This window comes from Anser anser (assembly GCF_964211835.1).
Source record: "Anser anser genome assembly, chromosome: 2".
NCBI lineage: Eukaryota > Metazoa > Chordata > Aves > Anseriformes > Anatidae > Anser > Anser anser.
Genome location: NC_139721.1, coordinates 73,150,578 through 73,164,321, shown reverse-complemented (window position 1 = coordinate 73,164,321; position 13,744 = coordinate 73,150,578). Strand labels below are relative to the sequence as shown.

At 41.6% G+C, this 13,744-nt stretch overlaps 1 protein-coding gene across 4 annotated transcripts in view; it reads right to left on the bottom strand.

Moving 5' to 3' along the window:
• Positions 1-13,744, bottom strand: part of GRB10 (growth factor receptor bound protein 10) — a 150,604-nt gene that overhangs the window by 130,864 nt on the left and 5,996 nt on the right. The gene's annotated exons all lie outside the window — the stretch shown is intronic.

Genomic DNA, 13,744 nt, shown 5'->3' with positions numbered 1-13,744 from the left:
TAGACCATCTGTTCTTGAAACTGTACGTTCCTTTTCTGAAGGCTTCTTATTTTATGAACAGTTTTATTATTGTTCACTGTCTCCACTCCATAAGCATCCCCTTATCCAACATGTTTCTAGATCTGGTTATGACACATGACCAAACCTCTAGTTAATCGTATGATTATCTAGTCATTTGGGGTTCATCGGTATACTTAAGTACTTTCCATTTTAAACAATTCTAGTCTTAGACAGCAGCAGAAGCACCACATATAAAACCTTATAAAGCTTCTGAATTATGGCTGAGCTGATCAGAGGCACCAAATAAATGATGTTCTCAAACCCAAATTTGACAAAAACCAGCTAATATGAAGATTCAACCTTTAGGCATTCGCCCATTAACCTTTTCAATGGGCTGATTCTGGATGAGGGAACTCGCCTTTGTATTTTAAGACAGCTTTCTGCCATCGATTGCTTGCTTCCTTATCTCCAGTTTTTAATTGGCTTCCAGTTAATCCTCAGATCCTAGACGTCTAAGTTTTGTTGTTGCCTGTACATGGCCAAAAGCAAGCAACAGTTAGTTGTTCTCCCCCACCAGCTACACAGGTCATACCAAGTCCCTCCACCTGCACTACAGTGCAGCACTGAAAAGAGCAATAGCCTGAAGACAGTTATTGCAATACCAAAATTAGTGAAGGTGAAACAAGAGACATTAAAAAGCTAAATAAATAAAAAAGACTCAATTCTACAGCAATAAAATAATGATCAAGGAGGTTAGACCGCTCACCACTTTCTCCAGAAAGCTACAAACAAGAAGGCCAAGACAAACAAACAAAAACGCTAATACTGGTGATGTTACCAAGGAAAAAAATAAAACAGATCCAATACTTCGTAGATAAAAATATTCTCTCAAATTAGCTGGTTTTGATTAAATTCAGTCATGAACACATTGATCTGTTTGGGTTTCTCTTTAAGCTTTAAACCATTAGCAACTATTTTTCAGAGTCCATAGAGGATTGATGAGGTAACAGAGGCTGGAGAAGGACAAACTATGATATCTTGAAGAAGTGGGAGCTGAAAGGAGTGGAAAGAAGAACCTAAAGAATGATAATTGTTGCTTATTTGCACTAGGATTGCTGTTAAACCCAACTGTTAGCACTAAGAAGAAAATAAGAGATCAGAATCAACAAAAACTGATTGTTAATGGGTAAGCCAGGTCAAACCAACTCAACTTCCAACTATGGCAGAACAGTATTTCAGGAAGACAGAAACCAGAGACATAGAAACTTGAAATTCGCAAAAACACGTCAAAAGATGCAATCCACATCTTTATGAAAAGTCAGAAAAACTTTGCCATATAGTAAACAATGGAAATGACCATCTTATGGTAGATTGGAAAGGGACTGGTAACTGTATGTACTTACTCGCTCAAACGGAAAGACTCACAAAATAGTCTTGACATGCCGAATAACCTCTGCAGAGACCTGCCCTGCTCCCACACTACTCTAATACTAACACTGTAGATAACGAAGAAAATGACACTCATTAAACTCAGGGAAGCTGCTAATTTAGAAGAAACTGCCAGCTTGCTGGAAGACTGAATTCAAAGTAAGTTTTACAAACTGGAAAATTCTCTGTTGAGAAAAAGGCAAATACCATACCGGAATGTATAGAGGAACATATGTGAGAGGCATGAAGTAACAGTTCTGTTCTACTCATAGCCGATAAAGCTTCCAGCATGATGCTGTATCCAGTTTTCAGCAAATTTCAAAAAAAGATCAACTGGAAAGACTCCAAGCAAAAGCAATAGGAACATCACAGAATTAGAAAAACATGACATCTGGGAGAAAAAAAAAAAAAAAGAAGAATGAACCAGAGTTCTGGAGTTTAGCCAAAGAGAAAGTAAGGGTCAAGATGATATCCTTCAAACATATAAACGCCTGCTGCAAAGAAATAGGAAAGAGTTCTCTATGTCCACAGCTTTCAGAACAAGAAACAGAAAACAGAAAAAGCAACAAAGAAGATTTAGGGAAACATCACTGGGTGGAGTGGCAGTGAGGGTGTGGTGTGAGGGTATTGAGGAAAGAGGAAAGAAAAACACCAAATCAAAATTGCTAAAAGGAAAAAACCAATGAGTCAACAGACAGACTGTCTGGAGAGTATGTGGAGTTTCCCTATCACTGTCACCAAACTGTCCAAAAAAAAAAAAAACCAAAAAAACCCACCACAGCTATACTTCAGCTTTTCATTGACTAGTTGACCTCTCTAAAATCTCCTCTCCAGATCTAGGACTGTGCTGTGCAAGAAATAAGCTTAAAACCAATATGTTGCATCTCTTTCTTATAAGGACATTATCCAAAAATGAGAATGCCAACAAGGTGCATGCCAGCTGCAACTTTCCAAACTGAAATACCTTCAAAGAAAGCCAATCCACTGCAAACTGCGTGTGTTAAAATATCTTTTCTAGAAGTCTAACCGATGTACTTGCCTCTTGACACAAGGACCCAGCTATGTCCCAACACTACAAACAAACCAGAAGCTGACAACAAAGAGGCGTGCGGCCAACAGCCCCCCAGAGAGAACAGCATCGGGAATTTTACTCTTGAGTCTCTGTTCTGTGTCCTCCAGAGTAGAAACACCACTTTGCCTCCACTGCCCTGAACGTTTTTTATAAGCTTAGCCACAATCTATGAGCTGCAGATCAAAATCATGAGGTTTCACTGGCTGTCAGGTTTTTGACGGGTACAAAGAGTGGTGAAATTTCTTCTTCCAGAGGAGTGTGGAAAAAGATTATCTATATATGGCTACTACAGCACAATTAACTGAAGTTAGCACTGCAAGATGCAACCCTACCACTCTGCAGCTTGGCATTAACACTTAGCAAGCGGGTCTGAAGGTTAGGAAAAGAAGAAAAACCCACACCTCGGTCTTTTCAGTGTTTTTTGCTCATGAATCGTGAGCACTGAGCTGTACCCATCAGCATATACCAAACCACATTTATATTTGTTCTATGTAAATCCCTGGGGAATATTTAGGGAAAACAAACTCTGATTAGACATAGCTGCAAGCACTATCATCTTACCCAGCCAATTTTCTCTCCCCAGCTCCCCCCACATACACCACAGCTTGCCTTCCACCATTTACAGCAATGGAAGTAGCCTGGGACGTGCATTTTACAAATCTCCCAAATCCGCTACTCCTGGGTACAAGACTCTGCTTAGACTTTAACCATGCAACTGGAAGATATTTAAGGAAGCCACAGAGGCTTAAGGGTGGCTTTGGAATTGCATTTGCTTTATATCATACAGCGTCAAAAATAAAGTTATTTGCCATTCTTTCTTGAGTACAGCAGAGAAAGATGCTGATTCAGGGAAAAAAAGTTAAGGCTGTTTAATGCAGTTTTTCTTAGATCCACCAACCTGATCTAACCGCTTCTTGTTTTAAGAAATAGGGATTTATGTAAATATCACAGCAACAGCAAGGAGGATCTGCAAGTTGAGATCAGGTTTCTATGCACAGGAGGGGCCCGCTGTGGATTTACCAGATTAGCACCAGTGCTAACCCTCACTATCAGGAACGACTCCCCACTCCCTGCTTTGCATCTTCACGACTGCCGATACCAGGATCTTGGAGTCCTAGGTTGACAGTCTGCAAAGCCAAATTATCAGTCCTTCCTAAAGACGGACAGGGCTGGGGGAAAAGAAAATAAAAAAGTCATCAATAGGTGTAGACATTTTAAGTCAAGATAGCTGAGCAGCCATTGCCATTTCATAGAGTTTATAGGTGCCATCGCTTGCATTCAGACCAGAAGCATTTTTCCTTAGCCACCTCACTGTGTGGTAAACCCTGAGATTCTTGGCTGTCCGAATTGCCACCAGACCACAGGACATGGCAAATAAACATCTACTCAAAAGTGACGCTTGTGGTTTAGAGCAGGACTGAAGTCAGGCCAAATTTTAGATGTGAATTAGCTACCTGTATCGCAAGTGGGATGTTTACCACACATTGTGGTATAAATACTCAGATCTCTGCTGCTTTTTTTCTTCTTCCTAACACTTCCTCCACATTTGAAAAGGCAATCATCATCTCAGAGAATTTAATTTCCACAAGCTGGGATGTAGAAGAAAGTGCAGAGCAATGCAGTGATCACACTGGTAAAGCACTGCTCCCTGAAACACAGAACCCCAGCAAGGGCTCCAAGAAAGAGGGCAGCTTTACTCTGAAGAGATGATCAGTTCTTGGCATTGTCACAGCCATGGTCTAGCCACCCCGTGAGCTAAGACTCTCCCCCATCCCAGCTCCCATACACCACATCATCTTTACCCAAGGGCTGGGGGGAGAAGCCTGCTTTACCCTCTCTCTGTCCCTCCGTCACACTGGAACTACCTACATAACCATGGGTATCAGTCTGATTCCTTCTCCTCTCACATTGCTGAGAAATGGGTGCACTGGAAAAGTCAAGTCAATTAACAAGCTTGAAGCTGTGTCAATATTGCCTTCATGCCTTCTTTCCTAGGCTCTCAACATGTCTCCCAAACACTCTCCATTAGAGTAGCTTTCTCTCCTCCTCTCCCTGTCTGCTGCTGCAAGCTAGCATTGTATCTATTTCTTCTTTTGCAGTAAGAATGACAGTAAAATGCCAGGAAACATTTCTAGTTGATGTTCATTTACATCCAAAAAAACACAGTGAATTTATATCCTTAATTATATTTCACATCTTTAGCCTCTATTCAGTTTTTCCTCCCTAACAACAAGATGGCTCAATCCTTTCTTATTAGATTCCTTGGTGGGGGTAAGGATACTTTGCAGCGCTTTCTGATGGAAGATGGCATTGCAGTTCAAAGCTTTCTTGGTTAGGTCAGTTTTAGGAGATAGCTGCTTTGGCTTATACAAATCTGGTTATTTCTTCGTTGTCCAGACAAGGCTTTAGCTTTTTACTGCCATGCTACAAAATCATCCTCATGATAAAAAACACTTGCAATCTATGCTGCACAAAGGCAGCTATAGACTCTTCTAATTAAAGTGGCAGAAAGTCATTAAGATTCATTTAAGCTAGCTAGGGTATTTGGTTAATTTTAAACTAGTGGATTTCAGAGGCAGCACCTCAGGTGCAAGTCCTGAAGTCCATTGGTTTTCTAGGAACTTCATTCCATGTTGTAATGGTACCAGGTAGCATAAGTTACCTAGTCACACCAGCAGTTTTTAAAAAGGACACCAGAAGACTGGAAAGAAAGAAACTGAAGTTCTCTCCTCCAAACCTCCTGACGCCACACATGGTTGCAGCACTGTAAGGCTCCCAAGGTATCACAGAGCCTGACGGACCCCAAAGCCTTGCTTAAAAACCATCTCGGATTCATAGTCGGACACAGATGAGTTCTGTGCAAACAGCGCTACTGAAAGGCTTCCACATAAGGTCCCAGCAGTGCCAATGAAGCGTCCAATGAGTGTGGGATGTGGACAGTTTTAGTCTTAAGGAACCGCAGGAGATATGCTCCATGAAGCGGCCGCATAATAAAATACAGTCGGAGTACTACTCCACTTCCTAATCCAGTAAACTTCAATTGAAACCATGCTGATGATGCACTAAACCTGACTTGCACAGATGGATGTTTATGACCCTAGGAGAAGCAATGCATTCTTCCTTTATCCTTTTCCCTTGTGTTCCCACCTTCAACACTACATCAATCGTGGGCTCTATCTACAGATTAGGTCTAAAGCCTTCACCAAACTCCAGTGCACCACTGAGCTACTTCAATGCTCATTAAAGAGCATTGCTCCTCCATGAACAAGTCTCCGATATCCATAAAATATCCCAGAAGCTCTGTACTTTATGTACAGAGAATCTATATTCTCTACCATAAAAACTTGCTTTGACTTTTTGACTTAGTGTCAGCACAGCACACTAACATAGTGCAAAACACAAGTGGAAAACTGCTCTTACTGCAAGATCCTTTCTTTTTTTAGCACACCTATTGCCTTTTCAAGACAGCATAAACTTGCCTGGATTCAGTGAGAACTACTGGAGATGAGCTCTGTTTTGCCTTCAAGAGGGACTGATGTGGGAAGAGATTATTAATCTTTCAGACATTTCCTCTTCTACTTCACAACATCGCTGCTTACCACCAACTCCAGCTCACTGCAGTTAGTCACCACTGGGGACTTCTGGCAGCTCTCCCAAGGCAGAGATGCGCATACCCCACCCAGCCCTGGACCTCCAGAGAGAAATGGGGTGTTTGGGTAGCAGGGAGGGGGGACAGCATGGCCACAGGGCTGCCGAGAGCATGACAGGGACATTGCTGAAGAACTGCTTGGAGGCAGCCCTGGCTGAAGGACGGGAGGGGGAACAGAGAAAGCTGCTTTGAGAACCTCCCCTCTTTCCACACGGCAAGCCAGGATTTCAAAGAGTTTGCAAGCTCCTTACACAAAGCACACATTCTTTGTCTGGCCTCAGACAATTAGGGCTGCAGACTCAGAGGATACTCACACGAAGAGGTGAAGTAAGCGCAGCTACTGGATGAAAGCATCGCTGCCCACACAGAGCAATGATTTATGGCTCAACCATAGGTTTAGGTAAAAATTCACTCTGACCACACCGCGTGAACACAGATCTGTACTCAAACATTGACTTTAGACAAGCCACAGTAAAAAAAAAAATAGAGGAAAGTCCCATGGATGCTTCTCTCTGGCTGGGTAAGTCCTCCCGCTGAATCACTGCCAAAGTCATTATAGAAATGACACTGCTGAAGTCAAGCAGACAAGTTGGCTACATCTCCGTTGAGAAGAGGAAGGAACCTGGCGTTTGTATGCAGCCATGTCAGTGTGCCCATAAGACTACTTCTGTCATTCGTGACTTCCTTCATCTCCATAGCCCAAAATCCGAATACAGCGATACGAAGGGATTGAAGCATTATGAGCAGCATTTGTTATAAAACCTGACCTTCACTCAGTAGCTGGTAAGCTAGTATAGAGCATTCAGGATACAAGGGGTGGCAAAAACATTGAATATGCATTTTTCACTCTCCAAATGACTTTGCAAAAAGACAAAACATGATCTTAGACTGACGCAGACCCTTGTGATGAAGGCTCAAATCAGATTTCCTCCTCAGAGCATCCAGGAGTTTTCATTCAACAGCATAGGTACCTAGCCTGAAAGACTGAGCCAGTCAAGTAGCTCAACATTTTCGGGGTTAAACTTATAGCAAATGCCAGATACGTTTCTGAAGAGAAACAACATTTACCACTGTGCAATCAAGAAGCTAAGAACCCAAATTCCTGCTCTTCACAAATTCTGCTCAGCAAAACAAAACAAAGCCATGATCTGTCACCCTCCACCAAAAATGATCCCATATTTACAAAGTAACCAAAGATGATTCTTCACTTTTACCACAGGCAAGAATAGTAACTGAAATTACTAAAGAAGCATCTTATTTTGCTGTTCCTTTGTGGGTTTTCTTTTTCATGCTAAAACATATTAGCTTTAGCAAGGCTGAGAAACTTGCAGCCTATCAAAGGCATCTCCTCAAGAGTTGCAGGAGTTTATGAGCAAGATCTGCTCAACAACCAAAACCATTTCCTAGTAGACAAAAGCGGTCATCTCTAATACCTTTATCTGACTTTTGCTGTAGAGACCCCTTTCCATAGGAGCTGAGTGGCTGAACCAGCTCGCAGGCAACCCTGGGACTGTGAAACTCCAGAACAGTGAAGATGTTACAGGAAAAAAAACATTTTGGCCAGTGACCCTGAAACAAGCACGTTTTACCACAATGGGCAATTCAATCCAATCTGCAACGTTCCTCATAGCATTGAGGTAAGTATGAACAGCTATTACGCTCAGTATTTCTCATAATATGAATGATGATGGATTTATTACCAGTTACTTCCTCAGTGTTTCTGATTTATGATGATCATATAATAAGATACAGCCACACATTACTTGCATAATCTTCCGAAACTGCGGATGTGCTATTTTTCTTTTTCAAACGTACAAAGCAATAGTAACATTTGTATTATGGCTGAGTTGCTCAACCAAAAATCCCCACCTAGCACTGACACATTTCACGTTCATTTTAAGAAAGCAAAATGCATGTCAGTTTTCTAAAAAAGACCGAAATTAAGACACTGTCACTCAGATCCACATTTCAGGGCTGTATGCAGATCAGACACATAAGGTTAACTCAAGTTCTTTTCTCTAAACCCACACACACTGAAAATAAATAAAAAAAAGACTCCCTTCCATAGGTACCCCTTGCAAATTCAGCCAGCCTCTGGAGATGCTGCAGAAAGCCAGATCTAGTCAGCAGTTTGTTTGCTTGCATAGCTCTGTAACATTTGTTGAGATTCACAGGGGGTAGAAAAAAAACACAAACCTATATTGGGCCTTCAAAAAAAAAAATCAGAAGGCTTCCCTGGCTGAGCTGGCTCAGCAGCAAGTCAAATTCTGAATACCAAAAGAAAAGGAGACCCATTCTTCTATTTTATATTTCCCATTTCTTCCCTTCCTTTTCTTGGAAGGACATCTCTTTGGCTGCCCCACTGCATAATTCCAAAAGCTGATCCCATTCTCTAATGCAGAAGAAAACCAATTCACGAAAAAAACAAGCATGCAGAGCAGCTCTCTACCTGGTTTGGGAGTCAGCCATGAGAGCGCATAGCGAATGAGCAAGATGGCACAAGATAAGAGATGTGTTCTGGCAAAAGCGACATCATCTTTCAGTGAGCTCTTCGCATTCCTCACACCTTTTGCCTCTTTTCCAGGGGAAAAGCTTCTTCAACCTTTTCACATCTGCAGATTTTTCACAACAGAAATTTGCATTTCAGCGCTCTAAAAAAGGATAAAAATGACTTGGATCACTTCTGGCTGCGCACTAGCTCCATGAAGCTGTGCTGAGAGCTGCCAAATTGACCTGATAGGTTACTTCACGTTATCTAAAGAATGTCATCTTAGCTCATCTTATTTTAAATGAGATAGACCTGGGGAGCAAACCTTGTAAGAGCTGAACTGCTGGACATTCAGAGGTCAAGAAGTTCTCAGAGAAGAACACAAGCAAATCTGAAAGTCAGTTTGTCAGAGCACCAAACTCCTTCCTTTGCTTTGCTTTTCAACATCACCCATTTTGCAAACACCCATGAGAACTTCCCCAACTGCTGGGAACCAGAGTTGAACCACTTGCAAGTAAAACAGGATAACTCATATGTTTACTACAATTAGCTAAGGTTAAGAGGCTAAGACTAGCAAAGCATCTTGCAATGGCATTCTCTAACCATGACAGTATCAGCAGGACTTTTTTTTTTTTAAAAAAGGTTACCTGATGATAACTGAAAGTGCTATCACACACCTGAACTCAGCCTGTCACGCACAGCATCAGCTGAAACATCCTTTGCAACACTCCTCTGACTTTCCAATTTTTCCAATTGTTAAAAATGTCATCCACCTTCGCTAGCAAGGAACTCCACCGAGATTTTTTCCTGACCTTTTTAATGTCATCTCTAGAACAAAAAAACGCACATTAAATACAAAACAAGCCTCAGCACACACTGGAGATGCTAGCAACCCAAAGAGCATTTGCACTCCTTGCAGTTCACCTCATAGCCTCCTTGTTCCACTCCCATTAAGTCTTTTCAAAAAGAAAACCAATGTCTCCCTCTGAAGAGCGTCATGACTATGGATAATGCTATAATATCCTACCAATTAATAATATCAAAAGCTATCAGTTTATGAAAGTCACATATAATCTGTGATTCTATTTTGATCAGTCATAGAGAATAATACGCTATTTTGATCGCTTACCCCTTATAGAGCCTTCACTAAGAACCATCGCTTAAAAACTGAAGCTAGGTATCTAGCAGCCAGGACAAAACAAACAAACAGAAAACACACACACACACACTTTCAGCCTAAACTTTTTGGAGTTCAGGATTCAAGGATGATACACTTCATCACAAAAGAAAACAAAGCCAAGACTTAAAGCTGATGAGCTTTTTCATAAATTGTTAAAAACACACGCGTTGTGTGTCTAGAGTATGGATCTTGACATTGAATCTGCCTCCAGCGTAAAATTTAGTGGCAAGTAGTATTCTGTTCTTACAATTATCCTGCACAGATGCTTTCCTCTGGGAAACTGTTTACTACACTCCTCACTGTGACCAAGTACAGTAACTGGAACATCACAGTTAAAGTAAGACAAGAAAAATAAAGCAACCTGACCCACTGCAAAAGTGTTTGCTGGCACTTGAGCCTTTGTTCTGTAAAATATCAAGGCTTGAATTCTGACATAATCCCCTGACATCTTGGATGATGTCAGCACAAGCAGCTATTAGAATGAAGAATGATCACCCACAAGACATTAATTCGGGAATAATCAATGGCCTTGTAATACATATTCCTCCCTTAACATTCTCCTAAATGGACTTAAATACATTTGAGCCAGAAGGGAAAGCAGGCCTTTTAAGAAAGCCTTTGGCACAAACATAAAATACCACAAGCTTCTGAATTTTTAGCTTCTCAGGCTCCCTGAAGCTTGTGCTTTGATAGAATAAAAGCTACTTATTCCTTTTCAAGGATGTTCAGAGCTTTTAGCAATACACTAAGCAAGACCAACCTGTAGACTTAATACTTCCCCCAGTCCTTCTCTCTTCCCCCTTCCCAAATTCCCATTTAAGGGGAACCTTCTCCTATCTAAATCTCTGCCTTGTAGTTTGGCATAGATGAACAAACGTCATGGGGTAAAAGGAAACAAGAAAGGTCGTGCCCCACTCCATTTACTCCCCCACGTTTATTTTGACTCTTGAAAACTTCTAGTGCAGTCCCTTTTAACATGTAACTATATTGTCCTACTGTCTTCTATTGAAGTTGAGATCTGGGAAAGTTTTCTAACAGTTTTTCCTCTAGAAAAGGATCCAAATCCCTGCTGCCAGTTAGTTCTGAAATCTGAAGCACTCTACAAACACATGATGCACATAGATATATAGCCCAGTTGCAACTCCCTGATCAGGAATATGTTTAAGGGTCCATCTGTTCTGTAACAGAACCATCCACAGTGAAGCAAATTCAGGTAACATTGCAAGAATTCTGTTCCCCGTTGTTTCAAAACGGACACTAGCACTTGAAGATGACCTAGAAAAAAAAAAAAGAGCTTTGAAAGCTTACTCTGTGCTACGAACCAACAAAATGAGTTGTGATAAAGCTGCAGCCACTTGATCAAGTCATCAGAAACACAGAATTTAGATCCCAGGCATTGAAAGGAGTCTCCAAGTGGTCATCAAGTGCTAACCTCCACCATGAAGTCTCTATGGACTTTCAGATTCTCCCTGCTTATTGATTTTCTCATCAGGGATACATAATAGAAGAATGATAGTGGTGTCATGGAGTATTATCCACCCTTACTTATCTGCAGCCTTCAGCATCCACAGGCTCAGGCTTCACAGCAACCATTCATTTTCTCCAATCTAGCTACTAACACAAACTCTGCAGCAGTAAGCATGCAGGAAGCATAGGAACTGCGCTCTGAATTTACTTTATGAACAAACGTAGAAATCCCTACTACCCCTCAGGAGAAGAGCTCCTTCCCACTCTGCTATAGGTTTACTCAAACTGGATGGCATGGCATTTCCTCTAGGGTTCGCCTGAGAGGAAAGTCATTTCCTATTTTTGTCCTGTTGAGAACCAGAAGAAGCTGGCATTGGTCAAGTCTGGGAAGAATCAGATGCCGATTTGCTAGTGGTTTAACCAAACATATGTTTACAATTACTCCATTCATCATGACCTGCCTGTGTAAAACTGCCTTTTTGGAATTTGCCCATGTTCATTGGCTTTGGCCTCTGAAAAAAGCTGAAACAGACTCACTAAGAAATACACTCTTAAATTGACCACCAAGACCGTCCAATAGTTAATATTCTAATCATTAGCACAACTGTTGGGCATTAAGATCAATGTATCAGCTATACTTGTTGCTGTTGGCCTACAGGCAACAGCTTAGCAGCAGGAGGGTTAGATAATGGGAAAACCATTTGCAGTCTTCCCCTGGAGTCCAGCACAAGAATATAGCAGAAATAGGACACTGCATTTCTTTCTCAGATACTCTATAATATCAGCCCACAAAAACAGAACACAGACAGTCACAGTGTTCCCCGTAAACTTGTCTAAGGCACTCATCACCTCTGCATACACGGACCACAACTATCAGCATAGTCCCAAAGCATCAAGGATGTAATCACTTGCCAGAAATGACTTAAAGGTTTCTGAAAGGCTTGGGGAAGGAAGAAGTCCCTCACGTTAATTTACTGTATTACTTGCAGTTCAGTTTTTATTATTTGACTTGCTGCTTTCAAATGTGTTGCTAGAAGGTTGAGGGAGGTGATCCTTCTCTACTCAGCTCTAAGGCCACATCTAGAGTGCTGGGTACAGGTCTGGTTTCCCCAGTACAAGAGAGACAAAGGACATACTGGAGCACCTTTGATATGAGAAAAGGCTGAGAGACCTGGGGCTGTTCAACCTGGAGAAGAGAAGGCTCAAGGCAGATCTTACCAATGTGTATGAACACCTGTCAAAACAAAGAAGAGGAGGCAGACTCTTCAAGGAATGAAGAAGAGTCACTCTTCTCAGCAGTGACCACTGACAGGACAAGAGGCAATGGGAACAAGTTAACTTACATGAAATTCTACCTCAACACGAGAAAACATTTTTCTACAGTGAGGGTAATCAAACACTGGAAGAGGTTGTCCAGAGAAGACGTGGAGTCTCCATCTGTGGAGCTACTAAAAACACAACTGTTCATAGTCCTACTCTACCTGACCCTGCTTGAGCAGGAGGGTTGGACTAGATGATCTCAAGAGGTCCTTTTTAACCTCAACGATTCTGGGAAATCAGATGGAGGAAAAAAAAAATATATGAGCATTTTTTCCAGTTCAGTTTGAGACCATGTCTTTTCCCACTTTGTCCTTCCCTGCTTCACACTTTTTTTTTTCCAGATAGAATAAATAAGATTTCTCTCAAGGTGTGAGGCATATTGGCTTGGACTCCTAAGCCGTGGAGTTGTGTTCATAGCTTCCTGTAGAAACTCATATCATTAGGCATCCACAGTGCAAATCCATGCTACTGGATAAGGTCTCCTGCTCTGCTACAAAGACCACTCATTTAGAACAACCAGTCTTTATGATGGTCAGGTTTCGATTTAGCCATTCAGGAATGGCAATATGCATCTCACCACGGATAGCTAACTGGGATGCAATCAGTAAGTTTTATTAGAAGTTCTCTTGGCTTATAACGGAACATTAATACTGTTTTGAAGAACTCATGTGATTCATCCTACCTACACTTTTCTTCAATTCACACATAAGTCTCTGGGCCTTTCCAGTATGAGTTGTTTACTTGTAAAAACCTCAAGAACACACTCAACCTGCTTTCTCCTAACAAGGAATGACTCACCCAGTGCTCTACACCTCATGCTGTAGTAAGAGCATCTTCCAACAAGTTTTCAAGTTCACTGGCTCTTCACCATTAAACAGAAATCACAAAATTGTAGAATGGTTTGGGTTGGAGGAGATCTTTAAAGATCATCTAGTCCAAGTCCCTTGCCATGGGCAGGGACACCTTCCACTAGATCACATTGCTCAAAGCCACATCCAACCTGACCTCAAGCACTAACAGGGAAGGGGCATCCACAACCTGAACAACCTGTTCCAGTGCCTCACCACCCTCACAGTCCCTCCTCATCTTTCTTATAAGCTCCCTTTAAGTATTGAAGGTCTTCTGGGAGCCTTGACAGCA